This window comes from Alligator mississippiensis, chromosome 4, assembly GCF_030867095.1.
Source record: "Alligator mississippiensis isolate rAllMis1 chromosome 4, rAllMis1, whole genome shotgun sequence".
NCBI classification, from domain to species: Eukaryota; Metazoa; Chordata; order Crocodylia; family Alligatoridae; genus Alligator; species Alligator mississippiensis.
The window spans coordinates 169,106,153-169,125,367 of record NC_081827.1 but is presented as its reverse complement, the minus strand read 5'-3'; the positions used below and the strand labels follow the sequence as shown (position 1 = coordinate 169,125,367).

The window sequence follows — 19,215 nt, the reverse complement described above, 5'->3', positions numbered from 1 at the left end:
TCAATAAACGCCACCCAGGTGGTAGGGGCTCATGGTGTTGGTTCATTTTTCAAAATAAAGTAGTACAGTAACTGTAGCCTCGGTAGTTACTTCATTAGCAAGGCGCACCCATGCCACGGAGCAAGTCACCCAACACCGGATACATCCTAGCTACACTATAGCGCTCAGTGTTTTAAGCACTCATTATCTTGTTAGCGAGGCATGTTCCCCACGTCTCTCATATCTGTCTCGTACCAGAATCAGTCCTGGCTGCTTCCCTGCTTCCTGCGTCGCTGCTCCCAGCGGTGTTACCACTCTGGGATCAGGATCTCAGTCGGTGTGGGATCCTCCTGCCCGTCTGTTGTCCTGGAGTGTCTCTTTCACTCATGATCCCCCCGCCACGTGGCTCTGCCAAGCCTCGGCTCCCCCCACACTCACTGGAGCCAGCGGAATCACACAGTGCATAGCTTGCCCTGAGTGAACTCTCCTTGTCTTGGGTCCCACGGTCTCGGCGTTTCTTCCCGGTCACCAGACAGGTTTCTTGTCTTCTTCGCTGTCTGGGGCTCCAAACGCCCCTCGCTGTCTCCTCATGCCCAAAGGCAAAAAGTATATGCCCTGCCTCCGGATTTATACTGGTCATAGCAGGCTAATCACCTGGCCCTGCCCCGGGTGTGTGATTCCCCGTAACTGGCAGGGTGCATAGTTGGGTCAGTCACTCCCAATCCTGTTTTAGTAACAGGGCTCCTGCCTGAGCCCCTGTTACAATACATATACAATTTAGGGCTGCACAAAACACTATCATTTTGTTTCAATGTTTGTTTTGATGCACTGTCCTGTTCGATTTAATCGAAACTGCTTTGCTGTTTCGACATTTCACCCGTAGGCTATAATGCAGAATCATTAAAATGCCTAAAACGCTGTCATTTGTTGCCTGATTCAGATGAAACTGTCAGGGATGGTAGCCCCTTCTGGGGGCATGAAGCCTGCCAAGTTTCAAGGACATAGGTGCAGAGGTTTCTCAGAAACTGCACCTCAAAATCTTGAAAGCAAAATTTGCCTCTAGTGGCAGCCTCCTGTCATCCAGCATGCAGATTCGGGGGCTTGCACCCCCAGGAGGGCTGTGCCAGACTCTTCCTGGGGTTGCGGAACCTCAGATCTGCATCCTGGATGAGAGGAGGCTGCTGTGTCACCTGGGACCGGTGCTGGGCACAGGCTGCGCCCAGCACCAGAAAAAATTGCTGCTGCCTGTCCGAAGCAGCCTCCCCTTATCCGGGACTCAGATCTGGGGGCTCGCACCCCCGGGAGGAGTCCAGCACAGCTCAGAAGCCTTCCCAGGGGTGTGGGCCCCCAGATTTGCATCCCAGATGAGTGCAGACTCAGACTGCGGCAGCAGCAATCTTCTCCAGCACTGGGTGCAGCCCACATCCAGCGCTGGTCCCAGGTGAAAGAGACAGCCTGAGCCTCCTCTCACCTGGATTGCAGACCCAGGGGCTTGTACCCCCAGGAGGGCTGCCGGGCTGTGCTGGACTCCTCCTCGGGGTACAGGCCCCCAGATCTGTGCCAGATAACAGGAGGCTGCCACTGCTACCTGAAACCGGCGCTGGGCTCCATGGAGCTCAGCCCAGCGGCGGGAAGCAGAGCACAGCCCCGGCTCTGCCCACCCCTTGCTGCTGGGCTGCACTCTGATCAGCTCTGCCAGCCCCACAGCATGCAGCCTGGTGGCGGAAGGCAGGCAGAGCCGGTGCTGCCCTCCAATTGATTCCGTCTGCCCCACAGAGCACAGCACAGCAGCAGGAGGCGGAGAGTCAGGGCTGTGCTCCGGGCCGGGCTGGGCTACACAGGGCTATGGAGCCGCTCAGAGCGCAGCCCTGGCTTTCCCCTGCATCTCGCCACAGGGCTGCTTCAAATGTTTTAAAAGTTTTGTGTGCCCTCATTTTGTTTCAAACCTGTTTATGCTTTTTTGTTTCATTTTGATTTTGCTGTTTTGAGCTTGAAATGCATTGAAACAGCTTTGAAATGAAACACTTGGCGAAATTTTGCACAGCCCTAATATACATAGAATCTTTTGATATCAACTATCCAGTATAAAGGTACAATAGAATTAATATGAGAAAACTCACCCATTATTAATTTGTTCCCCTAGTACCTTGGAGACCTAATAATGAAAAGGATCCCCTCATGCCCAGGGTCTGAACAGAGAGACAGTGGGCACATCTACATGAAACGCTAGAAGCGTAGTAGATTAATTCTACTGCACATTAGCATGGTGGGCAAAACTGAGCTAATGTGCACTAGAATTGGTCTATTGCACATCAGTGTCACAAAAAAGCGTGTGCTGGCGCTACTGCACAATAGTGCCAATTATTGTGCATTAAGTTAGTACTAAACTTAATGTGCAATTACAGCACATTAATGAATGTGTAGAGGCACCCACCCAGTGTCTGGCATCAGAAATTCATTGGGGCTGTTCCCCTAGTACAGGGATTGGCAATTATTTTGAGCAGAGGGCCGCTTACTGAGTTTTGGCAAGCCATTGAGGGCCACATGACAGGCAGCCAGGGGCAGATAAATATTAATTTTCTAAAATTTTTAGGGGCCCCGCACACCAGATAGAATGGCCTAGTGGGCCGCATTTTGCCTGCCCCTGCACTAGTACTACAGTACTCACGATACTGAAGAGCTCAATTAAGAGACCTGTTTGGATTTTCATTACTTAGAAATGTTCCATTGCTACGGAGAGAGGGCAAAGAAAATCCAGCATCCACCTGAAGAGGTACAATCTTAGAAGAGAAGAGATTTCCAGGATTAATCAGTGTACTGACAGAGCAAGAAGTCTGCAGGATGAAAGAAGTTTTTGCAGGGAAAGAAGGGGTTCTCTCTCATTCATTAATGAGGTCACATAAAATTCCACACACAATTGCCCTTATCTGGTAATACCTCCTTTAAGCCCTTTCCACTGAGGTACAGGACTCACTGTGAAGCCCAGTACCAAGTCTAGGGCCCATTCCATGTCCTTCAGGTGAGAGGCAAAAGCAGTCCTTGAAAGAACTCCTTTCCACCAAATTTAGCTATCAGGAAGCAGTGCATTCCTGTTACCTCCTTTCACCCTAACCTAATCCATCTACTAGTCCAGTAACAAAATCAGCCAGGTTAAAAACAGACAAAACAATTATATCTATTTAAAAGGGAGGGGAAGGTATTCACATACATCTTGCTAATCCATTGGAATGGGTCTGCTCTTACTGACAGTAAGAAGCTGCTAACCAATGGTAATTTAGAACTGTTTCATTGAGTTCAGTGGTTTTTTACCTTGGAATAGACACAGTACTGTTGCAGTGGATTGGCTATCCCATCCCTCCCATATTTGGAAGTAACTGTTTCATCTGTCCATACCCTCAAATTGAGAGTCAAGCTTGTGTCTTTTCACTGCATGTTCACCTATCTCGATCTAGCAGGAATTTTAAAAGCTGTTCTTAAAGTCTTATGGAAAGTGATTCATTGCTTTCCAGGCAGTTCCAGGTCTTTGTCCATATTAGCTATGTGGAGCTCCAAAACCTGAACCCATTTTAAATAGGAATGTACAGGTTCCATCACAGATCTGTAGTAGCTGGCAACTGCTGCTGAATTGCTCTTTGACAGCTGACATGCATAAGGTTCCTCTTGAACAAATATTTACATAGAAAAATACCACTGTGGATTGTAAGTTCCTTGGGACAGAGACTATATTTTTTTATATTTGTACAGCATCTTCTATAACAGAAGCCAAAATGGCTGGGACCTCTAAGTAATGCCAGTTACCATTTTAATACTACAGAGTGGTAGTAACTGGACTCTTTGCTATCAGTCTCTGAAGAATTAACTCCTTCTCTAGAGTTTGTCCCCCTACGAAAGAAAAGAAATCCTGTTGCCCTCCACCATGTACCTGCTCTGGAGGTACTGGCAGTCTTTGAAGTTTTCTATGAATTGTACATCATCTCCATGGAGTAAGTTCTCAGATGACACAAAACTGGGAAGGACTGGGAACGTGTTGGAGGATGGGAGCATAATTCAAAAGGTTCCTGACAGACTGGAAAGCTGGGCTAAAGCTAACTGGATGAAGTTCAATACTGACAAATGCAAGGTGCTACATTTCAGGAAGAACAATCAAAAATACAAATACAAAATGGGTGACACCTGGCAGCACTATGGAGGAGGATGTGGGAGTCTTGATAGATCACAGACTTGATACAAATCTGCAGTGTGATGCAGCTGCACAAAAGGCAAATGTGGTTTTGAGATGCATCGATAGAAGCATTGGGTACAGGACACGAGATGACAGTACCTCTCTACTTTGCACTGATTAGGCTTCATCTAGAGTATTTTGTATAGTTCTGGATTCCACATTTTAAAAAAGGATGCAGAGGCAGACAACAAAGATGAAAAAGGGCTTGGAACATAAGTCATACAAGGAGAGGCTGAAGAAGCCAGTCATATTCAGCTTGTTAAAAAGGCGTTTAAGAAGGCACATGATAGCAATCTTCAAATACCTGAAGAGCCACCATAAATAAGAGGGGGGAAACACCTTTTCTTTCTTGCTGCACAGAGTAGGACGCAGATCAATAGCCTGAAATTGCAATAAAGTAGATTTAGACTGGATATCAGGAAAAAAAACTTCTTCACCATTAGAACAGTGAGGCAGTGGAATAGACTGCCTAGGTAAGTTGTGGACTCCCCTCACTGGAGGTGTTCAAGAGGTTGGACAGGCACTGGTCAGCTATGATCCAGGCATACCTATGCCTATATTCTGCTATGGGTATTTCCCATGCTTCTGGGCTTTTCTGGTTGCTGGATGGGGCTGGGAGGAATTCTATGTCCCTCCTTAGTTCCCACCCACCCCCCTTTGCTGCTTACATGCATCGGTGGAGGGGAGGGAGGGTTAAGTGGGGGTTAAGCTATCCTCAAAGTTATTGGGCATTGGCCACCACCACTAAGGCTGGAAAATTTGACTGGGGTGTCCCAATGCACCTGCCGGGACTCAAAGTCAAAGGTTCCTGGCTAAAGGATCTTGCCCCTCTGTTCAGAGGCAGTGGCATACCATGGGTCTCTGGCGCCCAGTGGCCAATGCTTGCATTTGTGTGAACGGAAAGGGAGGCACTGGGGCCGGCGTGGGACACTTACTAAAGGTAAGCTCCTCACTCCTCATGCGTGGCAGGCAGTGGCTCCTCCTCGAGGTGAGGCAAGGCAGGGATGGGGGCTGGGACTGGGAGCTGGCACAGGTTCTGCCAGCTCTGGGAAAATGCTCTGCAGGCTCTGGCGAACTGCTCTGCTCCCCAGACATGATGCCATGTGCCTCCTTGCTCCCCAAGGCGATGCAGGGGTGCAGAGCAGTTCCCCAGAGCCGGCGGAGCCCACAGAGCAGTTCCCCAGGCCCAGCAGAGCCCATGCCAGCTCCCAGCACCGTCCCCACTTCACCTCTGGGAGGAGCCGCTGCCTGCCCTGCATGAGGAGTGAGGAGCTTACCTTCAGTAAGTGTCCCATGCCGGCCCCAGAGCCTCCACCGCACTCCGCATCCAGCTCCTCTCCAGGCGGATGTATGGCATTAAGAAGTTGGGGCGTGGCAAGATTTTTAATTGTGTGCGGCCACACATGCACACAGTTTAGAGGGAACCTTGCTCAGGGGTCAGACCAATCATCATATTTGGGGGCAGGAAGGAAGTTTACCCCATGGTCAGATTGGTATGGACCATGGGGGTTTTACCTTCCTCTGTAGCATGGCCCTCTACCTGGATCACTTAAGCATATAGTAACAAGCTTTTATAAAAGCAGGATGTTGGCTGCGGTGTTCCCACTGCTTTACCTGTGGCAGGTTAAAGTGTTATTTCTTGTGGCAGGGTGGTTTGGATAGGGATGATCCTGCCTCAGGCAGGGGGTTGGACTAGATGACATACGGAGGTCCCTTCCAATCCTACTTCCCTATGATTCTATGGATCATTCTAATCTCCGGGGGATCTCCAGAGCTAACCCTCCTCCTCCCCCGCAAACTACAAGGTAGGAGCATGGGAAATGCCCAAATGTGCAGTATGTGGTGCTGCAGATGGGTTTGCGGTGTCACATACTGCACAGCCGGGCTCATCTGGGCACGGCCATGGAGTCAATGGTAGAAGTCACTATTGTGGATCTGAAATCCAAATCCTACTGTTGACCCAATACTATGCCACATTATAGAATGTATCCACCCTCCCTAAGCACACCAGAAATCCATCAAAGACAGAAACACTCAATTACCGGTGGGGGTACATTTCTCACAGGAGGGCCACTCTCTCTCCAATCTCTCAGTCCTGATCCTCAAGGGAAACTTACACAACACTTCCCAGAGACGAGCCTATGAGCTCCATTTCATCAACCTGCTGGATACTAGAGATCAGGGACTAAACATAGACATTGGATTTTTGATACATTACAATCTGCCTGGCAACTGACTCCCCAGCCCAGCCCAGCCCCTGGCTTGTTTACTTTTCATTCCATCCAGGAAGAGCACACACCAACTGCTGAAGCTTCCTTAGCCTGACGAAGGGTTTTTGAACCCGAAAGCTTGCTTAATAACTATTCTCCAGCCATTTGGGTTGGTCTAATAAAAGATATCAAATTCACCCAAGGAACCTTGTCTGCCTATGTCCTTAGACCAACACGGCTACAACCCAAACCACTCCACCCTCCCTACTGCTTTAAGATAGGAAATTCCATGAGGAGAACATTAAGGTTATAAAGTCAGCTACTCAAAAATTAGGCCATGGCAAAATGAATACTGCCATGAAACCTTGTATCATTCCCTTATATAGGTTGGCATTATGATCTCATATTTCTTCCACAGGACTCCTGCCTCACCCAGAACAGATAATGGACTGGATTCTGGAAATCAGGATGGTACAATAATGAGACTGTTGTCTGAAAATAGCAGGGAAGAGAATGGATCATCTCACACACAAAAAAACTAAATACCACCTCTGGGGAACTGACAGTCTCTGCCACAGAGATCCAAAACAATGCTGGGCAAGTCATTTAAACTAAATTCATCACAGTCAGCTACTAATTACTTAGTCCTCATTTTCTGGATAATGAATGTGAGGCATCTGGGCTAGATTTACAAAAACTGGATACTCACCACTGCACCTGGAGTCAACTGAAAGTTATGCTTTGAACAAATAAAGTGCTATAAATATGGTAAGTACTATGAAAACTAAAGCCGTAGGGCTTTTAAGTGGGGCACCCTAAATTAGAGTATATTTTTGAAAATTTTGGCTCGCTTGCTGTTCTTCACCTCTCCAGCTGCAGATCAGGAAGAACAGTATCACCTAATCTCACAGAACTGTTGTGAAGATAACAGCATTAATGTTTTTGAACCATCTGGATATCATGAACAGAGCACTGTGGAAATATTCTCAACTAGAGAAGCAATTTAGTATTTGGTAAAGAGTATAGATAGCTAAAAAATGGTAAATAAAACCTGAAGACCCCTACAGAATGTGAAGTACAAGAAGAAATATTGACTAGTCACCCATACACAAAAGAGGCCATTTAGTTTCACAGAAAAAAAATACCAAAAGATCATGTAATTAAAGACTGTCACAAAGCATATGCACAAGGGGATCAAATTAACTTATGTGGATTTTCCTAGTTTTTGAATGCTTGTCTTTGCACCCAAAACTTAAAGGTTGTTATAGTCTAGTTCATCACCTTTAGCAAGCTTAACTCAGTATCTGAAGGCTATTATTGCCATCTCTGGATTGCCATATTCCAAAGCCATTATACAACTACTAGCCAATTGCCGGTCAGAAATGACATGCCCCCCCAACCCCCCGCAGTGGCAGGGGAGAAGTGGGCCTGGGCCCAATGAGCGGGGAGGACCAGGCCCAAGGGTGGGGAGAAGCCGGCCTGTCGTGGCAGGGGGAGCAGCGGGCCCAGGCCAACCTAGCAGTGGTGGGGGAACAGGAGGAGTGGGCTCGGAGCTCAAGGGGGGGGGGGGCGAGGGAGGAGTGGGCCCAGGCCCGAGGTGGGGAGAAGGCCCGAGCCCAAGGAGAAGCTGGCCCACTGCAGTGGAGGGGGGAGCAGTGGCAGAGGCTGGGGGAAGGGAGGAGTGGGGCTCCTCCCCACCCTGCGGCGCCTCAACCCCGCTCCCTGCAAGCGACGCCGCCATCACCTGCAAGGAGCAAGCGGGGATGGAGGGGATGAGGCCAGCTCCAGTGGCCTCACCAGCTGTGCTGGCCTTGCCCTCCTACCCCCCCATCCCTTGTGTCCTCACCATCATGGTGGCACTCAACCACACCACCAGCTCCTGTTCAAACGCTTGTTTGCACTCTGATTGGCTGTTTGCCAGCCAGTCAGAGCACAAATAAAGCATAGACAGACAGACAGACAGACAGACAGACAGACAGACAGACAGACAGACAGACAGACTCAAGCTTTTACAATATTAGAATTATGAGACACTGTTTTTTGAGGAAATGGAAACAAGCAGAAGCAACCGATTTCCATTTTACATGCAGTGAGTCCTGCAAGAGGTACATTATACTGCAATTCATAAAGCTCACTATAGTTTTTATGGGAACAAGTCAAGCATGACCTGAAAATACACATGAACCTTCATTATTTTCTTGTGTTCCACCCAAAGTATGTACATTTACAAGCATAGGCTACACTTCCATTTCCACTACTGGAAAAAAAACCTAAGTAAATTGGGCTCTCTCCATCTATACTTGGAGCACAGAATCAAAGGGAACAGTCTGTAGGAACCTTACTCTTCCTTGCACCTTCTCTTGTATATCCTTTTTTGGTCCCATTCTTATTTCCTGCAAGGGGACTATTCAGATTCCATCTTTCTCTTCCCACAGTTCTCTCCACTTTCCTCTCTCTCAACCTAGAGGAAGCTTCATGCACCTTTTACTTCTCCTCCCCTATATCCTTTTTTTCCCCATTGTCCCCCATTCCTTTCTTAACTCATTCTTCATTTACTTCATTCTCTTTCACTGCTGTTTAATCCCTTTTCATCTTTTTGCTCATTCATGTCTTCTTGCCCCCTGTTATACTGGCTGAATCAGTCTCTTGATTTCCAACTCCTTTGTCCAATTATTCTTCTGTACCTACAGAGGGGGAAAACAGCAGTGATAAAAAACCTTTAGACTCTGCTCCAGTCAGTTCCCACTTCTCCTCTAAAGCTGATTGCTGCGATAACATTGAAGATTAATTTTTGTTTGTGGAGGAAAGCAGGTTTGAATAAATTGGAGGACTTCTGACAATATTTTGAGCTCCTCTGCTCTGCAGGCGCTGGCAAAGTTAACGGTGTCTTAGAGAAAGAGAAATAATTTCACAGACCATTAGGGCTGGTGGGAAGCAGCAGGATCAGGTTTTAATGAATACAGGATCAAAAGCATCTTAAAGCAAACCAGCCGCTGAAAACAAGAACAGGCTCATCAGGGAAGACAGGAGATGCTTCTAACAAGAAACAAAGCAGAGACTCAAAGACATCAGGGAGTCACTTCCTCACAATAGTGCATTTTAAAGTATAATTTCCTCCACTAAGAAATTAACTTTGATACTTTTCCAATAGGTGTAAAAATAGAACCATAAACAGACTCCCTTCAATTAAAACACCAAATCAGATGTTTTTCCAGAGGTGGCCAGGGTTTTTACAGTATTAGCCCTGTCATAAATAAAAATGCGGTTTGAATTGCAATACTAGTACACTGCTTTACCTCTCCTATGTTATTCTGGAGTTGGAAAGGTGAATCTTGACAAGAAGTGTACAGTAATATATGCAGATCCTGGAACGTGATTTAAAGATCCTACTCTTATATTGAGATCTAGACATCTAATTCTCTGCAGTAATGCTTATGTTGCTCCTATGAGACTTGGATTAGCAATTCTTTTGGTTTGAGTTTTAAATACACCTTTTGTACCCAAGGCATATCTAGTCCTAATTAATGTAAAGAGACCTGCTTTACTACTAATAGTTTTCCACATGCAGTAATACTTAGCAACTATAGAATGTCTTTCATCAAATGATTGCAAAACTTTTACAAACATTCAGTTAATGGATCACAATACTCTTGTGAGCTATTAACTTGATGCTAGATATGGGCAAACTGGTGCACAAGAGTGGTTACGTGAATTGCCCAAGGCTACAAAGTAAGTTTGTGGAAGAGCTGAAGATAAAATCTGTGAATTAGGGGTACCAGGTTCCTACTGACTTTGAAACACTGACTTTCTCTTCATACCTATAATCTCCTCTTCTTATAGCTAAGAATCTAGCTGGGCTTCACCCCTAAAAGTAACATGTCCCCTGTGCAATGTAGTCATCGTAGTGCAATGTAGTCAATGTGCAATGTAGTACAGGTTTACGTGCCAAATGCTACTAGATCCTACAGTCATCTGGACCAACTTGCTACATGACTTTGAAGTTTAAATTGTTAAACTTCCCTTTGCTCCACTTTTTAAAAAGAGAGATAATACCTGACTGACTTTCCCACCTCATGAGGCACTGAGGATTAGTCATTATTTATACAAGGCAAAGATTTCTTAAGGTGATATCTTTTATTGGGCTATGTCGTTGGGATAAAGTTAGACAAGCTTTCAAATGCAAGACATTTTTCATCAGGCTTTGCATTCAAAAGCTGGTCTTTATTCTAACTACACAGTTGGTCTAATAAAAGATACCACCCTAAGAAATGCTTGCCTCTTGCCTAATTTCTGGACCATCACAGCTACATCATGCTTTCACTACCATTATTTATATAGCATTCTGAAAATGTAAGTACTAATTGCAGTACTATTTAATTTCCCATAAAGGAAAAGTTAAAAATATTGGAGCCCTTTTATCTTAGCCTACACTTTTGTGAATTCAGGTCAGGAGAAGGACCTCTCTGGAAAAAAAATTCACCCGATTTCCTTTCCTTTGAGAATCCAAGGAAGAGATTCCCAAAATTCTGCTCATGGAGGGCAACTTAATGAGTTGGGCATCATTTTGAGAACTGCATAACAAAAATGTTTCAATGCAATACTTTATGTTCAACAGATGTAGCACTGACGGCTAACACCGCAAAGTTCATTGGCAGGCCTGCAAACAAACACTTTTCAGGTCACATGTCGGGACCCCGGATCTAATTTATAGGCATGCTTGGAAGAATCACAATCTCAGAAGCTCTCTCTCCGATCACTAGACTGAGCCAGCACTCACCATTTCCTCAACATTCAGCAACTACACTGAAGTTTATTACTTATCTCAAAATTATCTAATATAGGCTTTGTATTGGGCTGGGGAAGGATCCTGAACTTCTAGAAGGAGGGACTGGATAGCCTAATAGATGCTAGATTAAATTCTAACTTATGGTTATTAAAAAATGTCATGGTGAAGCCACATGTGAAACGTACAATACCAAGATTCATTTTTTAAAGCTGTACTTTAAAAAGAAGAACAAAACAACAACTCTATCCTCAGACCAAGGATGAGCCCATTATTGCTTGTGGATATGCTGAAGCATTTCTTTTGGACTATGTTTGGTAAATGATTTATGCAGATTTCCCACTGGCATAAGGAGAGGTGAATCAAATAACTTCCATTGTTTGACTGTTGCATATATAAAAGCCTCATTAAGTCTCTCCAGTGATTGGAGATGGGCTTTGTTTAGAACGGTTTTGTTTGTTTTTGTAACAAAGATAGCAAATAGAGGAAATAATTAAATAACTGTCTTCATAGCCACCTGATCATCAGGAGTCTATATGAGATTTTAATTAGTACTGCATTTTCAATAAGTCTGTATCTGTACGTGTTACTGATTTTTTCCTGGATAACGGGATGGTAATTATAAGAATCCTGTTTTTCAGTCTCTCACTAAAGGGATGGCTGATATTTTTAATCATGATGTAGAAATGCTGGCAGCTTTCTCTGAGTTCAGCCTCTCTCTAATTACATTTCTAGATTTTTGGTAAATTGAAAGGGAAAACGTAGGAACAAAATAATTAAAACCAAAGGGGAAGTGAATATTTATAAAGCACAATCTATTTAAAATTCTTACATACAACTCTTTCAAGGACATCAGTTTAAATCGGCTTCACATAAAATCAAACTTTTGTTTACACAAAGGCTGCAGAAATAACACCTCCAAAGTCATTTCTACACTGGCATTTTCTGCATTTTTTTCATGGAGGAAAAAAACCCAACAACCTGTCTCATATTATTCAAATGAGAACTGGGAATTTATCCCTCACATGAGTGTACTGGAAGGTTCAGTACTCCCATATGCACACTAGTGTCAAAACTCACATCACTTTGCCACTGTGCAAACTCTGAAGCTCCAAACAGTTACCTCCACATAGGAATTGAAGGAATCTCATTGCTGTTCTATACTGAAGATATGTCACTTTTTCTTTCCAAAACATGCTATTTTCCCCTTTCCATTGCACAGCCACCGAGCAGAGGATAGTTTGGTCTTCTACATAGTTCATAGGAGGGTTAGAGGGAATTCTGTATTTGAATTTTCAAAAGGAACGTTACAATTTAATTTCTTATTTTGCACCTTTTGGGAAACATGGATTCTTCATGAAGGTAAAGATTTCTTCAGCTATAAAAAGAAGATAACTTAGCTAAATGATATATAGACTGTCTTGAAAATGGGAAAAATCTGCCTCTGCTTGATTTAAACTCATGGATCAAAATGCAGCAGCTGTATCATTTGAGCTGAAGGAAAACCTCCATTTGCTCTCAGTAGAATTTTTACTTCTCTGTGTTTTGACTATAAGATTGTTGCAGAAGACCCCACAGTCTCTAACTGGAACACTAAAGATGAAAAGAATGGAAAAAATACGATAAGAAAATAAAATCCTGTTTATCCCACAAAATTTTAATGCTGATGTCAATCCTGTATTTTTCAGAATCAACATTGAAGGTGACTTCGTCATGACAATGCAACATAATCTGCTGCTTTGTCACTGTGGGCTTCAGCTTGTTAAATGTAAATAAAGAAAAACAAGGTCCAAGAATTGTTCATTACTTATTGAGACATCTGACAAGATAGCATAGTGTGCTGCAGGAAATATTGGTGGAAGATAAACCACACTATTCTGGGTCAGTACAGAACAGTGTCATAGCATGATGTACTGAGGTAATGGTGCTGGAAGTACTATCAGCTGAAATATGAACCCAGTTCTTTAAGCACTTAACATCAAACAGTATGTGCACGTCTATTAAGAGCAGGCGTGTCAGTTTTAGACGCTCCATTTTATTGCAAGGAAACAAGGAAATGCCATTTCATTTGGAAAGGAAATTTTTCATTAATAGTTACTACTTACAAATTAATTTTGCATCTAATAGAAACAATGTGGTTTTCCAATGCAGAAATGTCTGCATTTTAGGGATGGGTGGAGAAAACCTCTATAATTATCAAGGTCCCAAAACTTCTGATTTTGCCTGAACAAGCCTTACACTTGTATATGGCCCTTTTCTGCATTTATTAAGTGACATTTGTAAATCAAAATAAGATGAGGGACTATGCACTGTTAACAGGTTACAGACCTGTATCAACCGATAAGATTCTGGTTTAAATCCAGGCTAGGTTAGTAGGGACTAAATGCCTTCCATGATAGCACCCTCCCTGGTGCGCTACCTGGAGCGGACCCGGAGCTGATCTGTAATAATTTAGGAGTACTGTATGTTGACTTGCTTATTAGGATGTTTCTGTACAACTGATTCTCAATCAAGATGCTACAGCACCCTGGGGTGCCATGAGTTCCTGTTAAGAGTGTGATGGGGTTGTGCCATGCAATATTAGCAGTGTTAGGTGTTCAAACACCTAGAGATGATTCACCAGACAAAGCCAGATGTTTCAAATAGGAATTCATTGAGTCAAAAATATTTTAATGTTTTGCAATCTTTTTGAGTTCTCTGTAACAGAAGAACTTCTCTATCATGTTTCCAAAGTCTTGAAAGAATGAGACAGCGAGAGCAAAAGCGAGAGCAAGAAAAGAACAAGTGAAAGCTAAAGCTGTATTTTTCAAGGGATGCCTCGAGACTAAAAAGGTTAAGAACCACTGCTGTACAGCCATATTGGTTTACTGTAATTGGAGATTATCTGGGAAAAAATAGTTTAGTAAGAATGACCTTTTTCCCCTATTGCATGGTCTTATTCTTTTACATAAGTAGATGGCTCCATTTCAAATCTCTCTTTACTTGGTCTGTAGCTGCTTCTAATAAATTCTCTTTGCCACAGGTTTACCGTCTCCTTTTTTAAGCAACCAAACTCATTTACATAATCAAAGAATTATAGAAAAGTAGGGCTGGAAAGGACCTCTGGAAGTCATCTAGTCCAATCTCCTGCCACAGGCAAGATCATCCCTACCCAAACTATCTCATACAAATCCTTGTCTAACCTACTACTAAAACTACACTGTCAACCCTGTCACACACCCACAAGGTACAGCACCTTAATTCACCACAAGTGAATCAGGGAGACAACAGCAGCCAGCGTACTGCTGCTGCAAAGGTTGCTAATGTACTTAAGAGATCCAAGGAAGAGGGCCACAACGCACCACTACAGAGAAAGACCCCACCCGCCCCGAGTCCATACCAATCTGACCATAGGGTAAAATTCCTTCTTGACCCAAAATGACATGACCGGACTGACCCTGAGTAAAGAGGCAAGATCCTACAGCCAGCAACCTCTGGGTTTTAGTCCCAGCAGGAGCACTGGCACACCCCAGTCACAATCCCCAACCTCTGCTGCAGCCAACACCTAACACTTCTAAGGAAAGTGAATCCCCACCATCCCTCCAACACTTAAATCAATTGTTTTACTTAGTATTTAAATTTCTTTCTACTTCTTTCCGAGACTTTAAGGGCACTTTGCGTTGAAAAGCTTGTTTACCATCTTTCCCTATTATATAGTTGGTCTGCAAAAATATATCACCAATGTCGTTTCTAGAAAAAAAAATAAAGGAGGGAAAAGAATATCACAGGACAATGTCTCCACACTCAAGATATGTAAAGCGACAATGACAGGACTATTAACTGTCAAGGTTTTCCTCTTTTCATAAAAAACTTAAGAAACTGGTTTGAGGAGGACAAGACAACAGAAGACGCACAAACACAGGAGATCTAAAAGACATAGAATCCTATAAGGATAGGGCTGAGAAAGACTTCAAGAGATCATCTACTCTAGTGCTTCTCAAACTTTTTTTTTTTCCACAGACCACTTGAAAATTGCTGAGGGTCTCAGCGAACCACTTACTAAACGTTTTTTTGTTCTACAAATCAAAGCACACAACTCATATTTTAATATCAGTAGTCTTACAAGTAGATATTCTCGATCGTTCCACAAACTTTCTGAGAACCACATGAATGGAGCTCACGGACCAGCGGTGGTCTGCGGACCAGTTTGAGAACCTCTGATCTAGTCCATCTTCTGCTCAAAGTGGGACCTCATATTTAGTCAAGGTTAAACCGACCTTGAGCAAGAGGCTGGAGTGTATGAGGCAAACGTGCAGCCAGGTCCCCTCCCTGACAGCCCTTTCACCTCCACATCCCTCCTGTGCCTTAGGTCTCTCTCCACCCCCCAGCATGGCACCTATCACTCACTCCTCATTCGACGCACTCCCCCTCCTGCGCCCCACCCCTCCTCAGCACGACGCCTTTGTTCTCACTCACCCGCCTGGCGCTCGCCCCTTATTCGACGCCCTTCCCCATCTCCGCGCCGCGCATGCGCGCTACGTCTCTCCCACTCGAACGCGGCACCTCGCACTCACGCGACATCCTTCCCGCCTTCCTCCACCTGGCCTGCGCGCCGCGCATGCGCACCACGTCTCTCCGCCCCCGAGCGTGGCGTCGCGGCGCTGAGAGGCGGCGTCGCCGGGAAGCCCCGGATGTGTCAGTTTAGGACAGTATGAGGAGACCACAAGGGGAAGCAGCCCGTGGTGCCGCTCGCAGGTGAGGCGGGAGGGAAGCGGGGGCCGAGCGAAATTCGAAAACCCGTCAGGGAGGAGCTGGCAGAACCGTCCTCTCCGCCCCTGGGGCCGCGTGTGCGGCAGCCGCCGGGGGAGACACCGCCTGACTGGGGGCGAGGGAGCCTCGCGCGCCGGCCGCCGGCCCCCGGCCCACTGTCTAAATGGCCCTGCGACGTCTCGCTGCTAAATAGTGAGCTACTGGCGCTTGACGGGCGCAAGGAAGAACGGCGCATGCTCCGTCCTGCGGCCACAAAGTGAGCCGCTTTCAGGCGAAAGAGCAGGGAGGGGCGTTCGCGCATGCGCAATTGCGGAGCCGGGTGTTGGGGCGAGAGCGCGTGCGCACTGGGTCAGGCGGAGCTTGGGGGAAGCGCCTACGTCACACAGGGAGGTGTGAGCCGGTGTCCTAACAGAAGGAGTGTGCGCCTGCGCAGTTCGGCTGAGTTGGGGGAGGAAGGAGCGTCAAGCGATGGCGCATGCGCACCTTGAAGGGAAGCGCTGAGAACAGCCGGATTCTGCTTCTCTGCCTATTTGGCGCCTGCGCAGAACGCTGCTGCAGGGACTTGCGGAATAATGATCCTCTGCATCTGCGCAGGGGGAATTAGGGAAGGGAGACATGCTGCCAAATAGTGAGCCGTAGCTGCTGGTATTCTCACAGGGGGCTGGCTGCAGAAAGTGAGGGGCAGGAGTCCTGGGGGAGGGGCATTATCCCCACCCACTACACCTGTTTGGGCCAGGGTGCCGTGGACTCTCGACCCCAGTGTACAACAAAGCTAATTGCATCCATAGGAGTCACTGACTGAGGCCAAGAGGTAAGAGCCTTGGGGAAGGGGCCAGGAGTTAAGTCAACGAGGATGAGGAGGAAGAGAGAAGGAGCAGCTGAATTAGGAGGGAGACAAATGGGGGCGGGGAGGGTAGGTGGGGAAGAAGATAATCAGCAGCTAAATAAAGACTGAGGAAGGACAGATTAGTAGTTTTCCAGCAAGGATGGAGGTGAAGAGGCAAGCCATCAGCTCAATGCATAGGAGTTGGGGGAGGGGAACAAGGACTGGAGTGGGGGAAACCAAGAAGACTGGGTGATAAAACTAGTGGTGGGGGGAGAAATCACCAATATTAGCTAAGGCAGTGGGGACTGCAGGGAAAATGGCTAAACCAACAAGAAGCTTGGGTTTTATATCAACTTGTCTGGGCTGGGTATTGATGCTTCTCTTAGAGTGTCCCAGGCCTGTGATGGTGTTAGTGCATCATCATCATGCTCTGTGAAAAGGCAACAGGGTTTCCCTTTCACAACTAAATATGTGTATAATACGGTTTAATTTTTATGTGTACTGACATTAATTCCTGGACTACCTTGATTGGTGAACGATGTTATTGTAGGAGCCAACAGTTATTCTTTTGCTGTCATCTGCATAACTGTGGTGTGTGAGAGACTTGTTTTTTTTCTGGAACAGGAGGATTCTGTTTTTAAAATGTGTATGTCCATCATGTCTTCACATTTCAGTTACTGAAGTGTGTTAGGTCTGTTTTTGCTTTTGTGATTTCAGAACATAATCATGCCTTATGAAAAGAAATCTTGTGATCACCTTTCTTTTTATAAATGTTCCCTGTATTATAGATCAGAGAAGTGTAGGTATATAGTATCAGAGGTCTGTGAAGCATTCATATTATTTGTGAAATACATGATTTATGAAAGTAAATTGGTCCTTGGCAAAAAAAACAACATACAGAATATACATATGGTTTGTTTCTGTAAATTATTTACCCATATGCCCAACATGAGCTGGTTTGTTTTTTGCATCATTGGGACTTATGGAAAAAACATGAACTGTGTGGCTTCTCTCATGGTATTTTTGTCATTAATATGTCTGGAGATCTGATGTGAATCGTTGCAGTGTCAGTGCATTGCCAACTGGCAGCCTGTTACTAAATCAGAAAAATGCAGTTTTTTATTTGGCTGTATTACTGTCCAAGAAACTTAATTAAGTGCTATAAAATCTGATCTTTTGACTTCAGAAATATTTATTCCAGGAAAACTATTAATCTTATCAAATCAGTCACATGTCCTTCCCAGAGCCTTCTGGAATTGTGCAAGTGCACAAATTGTGTAGGGAAACAGCATGACGCTTTTGGCTTGAAATACAACCTCCACGGGTGGTGCCATTGTTGATCTTACAGGCTACAGTTAGGCTGTGTCAACACTGGAGCACTTAAAAAAAAGCAAAAAAAAACCCCTGCCACTTCAGTTGAGCTGGTGTTAGAAGTAATCTATACTTTTATTGTAGATAAAGCTCCAGTGTTTGAAGATGTTTGTAGTACTAGGTCAGTTAGACCTACTGAAAAGTAAAGAGTTCCAGCTGCCAGAACCTTCTCTAGATTACAGTTTCTATTGGCCCCCTTTATAGTGTTAGGACCAACAGGACTTTTTGGCATAAATTTCCCTACTGTAGACTTGGCTTAAGATGGACAGTGTTAGATTTGTTGTGGATTGTGTCTGTTGTACTGTATGAATTTTCTAGATACAAATACAGCATACAAATTAGGGGGTTTAGCAGCTTTATTCTTGTCACACCCTTCTGTTCAGTATTTAATTTATATGGCTTGCTATTCAACTGCCTGTCTGATGTTCTGGACCTGTAAACTTCAGGCAGTCTGTTTCAATTCTTCCTGAAAATTTGTTTCTATAAAATATGATCTAGAGATGGCAAAGACACACTTTTTTTTAATTATGAGGAGCACTGTTGCACTTTGCTAGGAGGAAGGATGGGTTTTTAATGGCTGCATCTAAATTTTTATGTTTGGAAATGTGTGACTGTCCTCTATGGTCCCTCTTCCCTGTACCCTACCTTTTTGGCTTGGTTTTCTCCCAATTGAAATATTATATAAGGTCATGCTGTAATAGTCCAATCTCGGACTGCTGGTGATTGCTGATCAGCATGAAAAGGGATTTGAGCACATTTTTATTGTGTTAACAGAACTTATTCATATCCTAAAATATAATCAGAAGTATTGCTTGCTGCATGATTCAGTTCATAAACTTGTGTGGTGCTACTATGTTCTAACATGAATAGAGTACAGCTAGACTCTTCTAGCTGAAGGATGGTCTAAAGTTTTAAAGGACATGACATGACAGGAGTGTAGCATACTATTAAAATACACAAATCTGTGTTTAATATTTTTCCTTAACTTATTTTATTGGCTCATCAGTAATTACAGTAGAAATCTTCCAGTTTAGTAGCTCTCTCCAAAAACTTAGCAGAAGTTCTATCCTTGATT

The 19,215-nt window shown here is 44.7% G+C and overlaps 1 protein-coding gene and 1 long non-coding RNA gene across 5 annotated transcripts in view; one reads left to right on the top strand and one right to left on the bottom strand.

Moving 5' to 3' along the window:
* The window catches only part of LOC132250350 (uncharacterized), a 53,526-nt gene extending 37,792 nt beyond the window's left edge, over positions 1-15,734 (bottom strand). The window contains exon 1 of the long non-coding RNA XR_009462021.1: positions 15,650-15,734. This is a non-coding gene — a long non-coding RNA (uncharacterized LOC132250350). The remainder of the gene's footprint in view (positions 1-15,649) is intronic.
* A 106-nt stretch (positions 15,735-15,840) lies between these two features.
* SPOP (speckle type BTB/POZ protein) overlaps positions 15,841-19,215 on the top strand; it is a 51,645-nt gene continuing 48,270 nt past the window's right edge. For 2 of the 4 annotated variants that reach the window (XM_006276690.4, XM_014603638.3), the window contains exon 1: positions 15,841-15,928. The gene's annotated coding sequence lies outside the window, so the exon portion shown is untranslated. Of the gene's footprint in view, positions 15,929-16,460; positions 16,755-19,215 lie in introns of those variants that run through there. The other 2 variants (XM_019482620.2, XM_019482619.2) reach the window with 2 other exon arrangements.